Genomic DNA, 4,477 nt, shown 5'->3' on the forward strand with positions numbered 1-4,477 from the left:
CTAGATATGTGAGTGACAAAACGAAAAATGTTTTTCAGCAATAGGCCTATAACTACAATGTTTGCTGGTAAACCAAAAATATAGGGAATACTTGAAGATAAACATTAGAGATGTTGTAGTACTGCTTGGCGTTGATCGGAAAGAAAACATAGATCTAGCCAATGGAAAAACAAACTGAATATGCCACAAAAGACAAGCATGATTTTTACATTGATCGATTGTCTGTAGAGCAGAAAGTGACCACCACTTTCTGGTATTATAGTCTATAGAATATTATGTGAGCTGGGCTTCAGTTTCTTTGGTGTGATAAACCATGAAGGTGTTTTAGTTTGCTGGAAACATGTAAGAAAATACAGAATAATTGGCTTGCCCTGAATGATAGAAGTTATCACCGACACTCTCAATAAGAGTAAATGAATGATTGATTGGTGGTAAGAATTGAATTTTAATTTTCTACTGTTTTTAACGAAGAACATTCCTTGTTCAAATTTTACGGAGTAATTTGCTTTGATTTGCATACACAAAAGGAAAGAAATATGAACGACACAAACTGAACTGATATATAAAAAGGGGGCATCTTTACAATACCAATTTGAAAGTGGAAAATATTTTTTAAAAACTTAAGTTACGACTGCAGTGTTATAGGGCTGTAATTATTACTTTCATCAATACTTAGATCTACATACTTAAATGAAATTGTTACAAACTGGGCCTATGTCAAACTGGGCAGCCTCCTGTGAAAGGTACCGTATCGAGTATTTGTCTGTTGAATAGGCCTACTTTTTCATCAAAACCATAGTAAGCTTGTGTAAGAAAGACATTTAATTAAACGAGAAAAATAACGAAATAGATACATAAATAAATCAAACTAGCTGGGCCCCCTTTCGATGAAAGGAATGATCGGTGCTTTAATATTAACTAAAAGCCACCAAAAGTTGTTGGCCTACTATATTTACACTCTACTGGAATGGAGCAATAAATCTAGAGAGATGCAAAAATGAGAAGGTCTATACTCTCAAAACAAAATGCGCCTCGCGAAATATCACTTCCGGATTTTCTAAAATTACAGAGACAGAAGCGTCGGCCTACAAAAGCAATCATCGAAATAAAGAAATTTAGCTTTTTGCAACAAAACTGTCTCAAAACTGAAAAAAACCAAGGGCGTCATGATCTGGAGAATATTTAAAAGAATTTTCTGGCGAAAACCGCATGTCGATCGATGCCGCCATTAAAAGCCTTTTGAATAGCAAAATAGATAATAGATAAATTCATTAAAAAATCAGCAACTCAAATAGATTGGAAAAAGCATTTGTCTCCTTTATAGTTTATAGGTCCCACAATCCACTCTAATGCTGTGCTGCCTTTGTTGATTTTGGACGAGAGCTTCGTTGCCTCCCTACTCGATCCACAGTCTTGACTGTTGCTGCTGTTCTGAAAGGCAAATCTTTTCAGGAAGATGTTGGCAATGCATGTGAGGGTTTTCTTAGACACAATGAGATCTAAGTTAAACGTGTCCACTCATCGGCTCATGATTGTAGCCAACCGAGCTCGACAGAGATTTGAAACTGAATTTGTAAAGAAGTGAAGACTTCAATTGAATCACCCTCATTTGCAAACAGGTGCATATAGACAAAGATAGTACAAGACAAGATGGGCCACTTCTCTCTTTGAGCCTATTAAAAAAGTGTCCTCAAAATTTGGTGGCGCCCTCTTCACAAAAGCGCACTCTTTGCGAACAGAGTTACCCTACTTGAGTTTTTAAAAATCAAAGTGAAACTAGCAAGTTTTGGGATAAATTTCGGAAGAACGCTTTTTAAAAATGGTTACGCTGACAAAAAACCTCTTCCGGAGGAAAAGGAGTTCGTTTTCTTCGTTTAATTTGACTTTAGAATGAAGGGCGAGAGGTCATTAAAATTTTTTTTAAACCCTAAAACTCCGCACTGAACGTACACGAACTGCTGATGAACAGCAGTCGATCTGCGCACGCAAGGAGGTGCTATTCCTATTCTTCCTCTGGAAAAACGAAAGAGAGCTTCAAAACAGACTGCAGCGCCATCTGAAGCAAAGAGCATACTTCCTGCGGACACTTTTTAGGCTGAGTGGCCCATCTTGTCTTGTACTATCTTTGATATAGGATATAGATACAGCTACCATGTATAGGTCCTTTACGCTGAGAGCTGAGGATTGTAACCTTTATTGTATCCTCATTCGTTGCAACTACACCATCAATTGTTGTAGCAGTTTTTAAGAAATGACAAACTTTTTCTCGAAAATTGCTGATGTTTGCATTAAAGAGCAAGTCAGCGGCTTCAATGTTCATACTCCGACCTCTGAAGTACCTGGTGGAGTTTTGTGTTGTTCTTGAATGAGCAACATTACGCTGTGTAGATGGGGGTACACTAGGACAAATACTGGGAGGAACAGCAGGATCAAAGGAGCACCGGGTGGTCAGTGTATAGATCTACTGCAAACGCCCAAATGTCTAGTCACTTCATTGTGTTTCCAGTTGTGCCTTGGTATGCTGTCTATACCCTCTTCTTACATTGCTTGGGGTCAGTAAGAAAGGAATACACACAGACGTCCTAGTCCGATCCTCTTTTACTGTCATACTTTGAGGAGCATCCATATAGAACACCTTTTTGACTTGATGGCCCTTGCAGACACAAGAAAACACACTTTTTATCAGTCAGATATTCACCTTGTTGGCCAACACATTCAAAACAAATCTATCTTAGTCTTAGTATAATGTTAGAACACAATGTGAAAAAATCTTACAGTATAAGTACCGGTACAAGAATAGGCAACAAGTACCGGTAACAAGTGCGTTGCGTTAAATGCATGAACACGCACACTAATAGGCCTACTACACACTACACACAAGGTAAGACAATAGGCCTTGGGTCTAGGCTAATTGAGTAGATCTAATTGAGTTTTGCGCGAACAATGCGGCGAGCGAATGGCAAGCGAGAACCCAGCCTCACACATTCCTGTCAGAGAGGGCTGTCGGGACGCATGGTTTCTTTTACGCTAAGATTCAGACCATCTGTGTAAAACACGCCCTTTTAAATTTTAATATTTCCCTTTTTGGGGTATCTTAGGCAGCCTGTGTTTGAGAGTCCTACTGTCCCCACTTACGTCTTTGATTTTGGAATGCTTGTATTTGCTATTTTTTGTTTTGTTTCTTTTCAATATTTTGACAAAGATTATCTTTCTTTACTTTTTACTACATTATATTGTTTTCTTTTCTCCTTTAAGAACCGCTATACTTTGCTCTATTTGATTTTGCCAGCCGTCTCTCTTCCACTAGTTGTATTCTGTCACAGGTCATCCATTTTTTCATTTGCTATCATAGGTTTTGGGGGATCTTTTTTCCTGAGTTTCCATAATAAATAATGCTTGCATTTGCATAGAGGAAAACCTCTCTCAACAGCAAGCTCTATTTGCACTTGAAAACCTTATTATTTCCCAACAGACCTGATAACATTCTGAAACTATCTCGACTTCCTGGAAAGCATACAATGCAAGCTGCCATTTTACAGGCATTAGAACACGAACACACTAGATCTATCGCTGACTGTGGCCGGGTATCCTTACAGACTTGGGTGGAGTGAGGGAAATTCAGGTAAAGTGACTTTCCCAGAGACACAACATTGAATTTAGCTGAGCCTCGATCCCCAAGCCCACATCCTCGAAATTACAAGTTCGACAGTCTAACCACTAGACTACCAACACAACTAGAAAATTGAATTCTTCATTTTTTCCCATTTAGTACCCCACAGCTTAGTAGATCTATCAAAATGACAAAATAAATACTTAAAAAAACAAACAGAAAGAAAACGACCCCTCAACCTACCCAGTTCTCTCCATGACGGGATACGGGACAAGGAGCAATCAAGTAATTTACATTGAAATTCTTCTTTAATAGAATTTTCTTGAGATACACATTCTGTTTAAGAATAACCCATCAAGCAAAATAGTAATAATCATCCTCATGTTAGTAAAACCCATGACCACAGACAGGTGTACTCACGGTTCCTGTTAAACAGCTTGTAGGTGGAAGGTATCACTGGCGTTTTCAGACTTACTTCCCACCACGAGAAGTCTTCATTGACTGTGGTGTGGGTACACGAATAGTGGTAGTCATCACCGTCAGTGTCTCCATCTACAGCGTTCTGAGCATACCCGCCAAAGGCAACGGTGGACTGACTGGCATCTTGTTCAAGGCCAATGTAGCGTCCTAAAGACAGACAATAGATTCACGTCATTGGGGACAGGAGGGATTAGATGGGGGGTGGGGGGTGGATAGTAAGTGAGAACGACGTAGAGAAGAGGGAGAGAGAGAGAGAGAGAGAGAGAGAGAGAGAGAGAGAGAGAGAGAGAGAAAGAGAGAGTGAGATAGAGAGAGTGTGAGAGAGAGAAAGAGAGGGGAGGGAGAAAAGAGAGAGAGAGAGCAGAAGGGAGAGGGAGAAGAGAGAGA

General features: G+C 39.4%; 1 long non-coding RNA gene across 1 annotated transcript in view; it reads right to left on the bottom strand.

The window, feature by feature from the left end:
- Positions 1-1,294: 1,294 nt before the first annotated feature.
- The window catches only part of LOC118477496, an 8,119-nt gene continuing 4,936 nt past the window's right edge, over positions 1,295-4,477 (bottom strand). The window contains exons 2-3 of the long non-coding RNA XR_004858420.1: positions 4,031-4,237; positions 1,295-1,431 (exon numbers count right to left, since the gene is read on the bottom strand). This is a non-coding gene — a long non-coding RNA (uncharacterized LOC118477496). The remainder of the gene's footprint in view (positions 1,432-4,030; positions 4,238-4,477) is intronic.

Source organism: Aplysia californica, unplaced genomic scaffold (assembly GCF_000002075.1).
Source record: "Aplysia californica isolate F4 #8 unplaced genomic scaffold, AplCal3.0 scaffold00113, whole genome shotgun sequence".
Classification (NCBI taxonomy): domain Eukaryota; kingdom Metazoa; phylum Mollusca; class Gastropoda; order Aplysiida; family Aplysiidae; genus Aplysia; species Aplysia californica.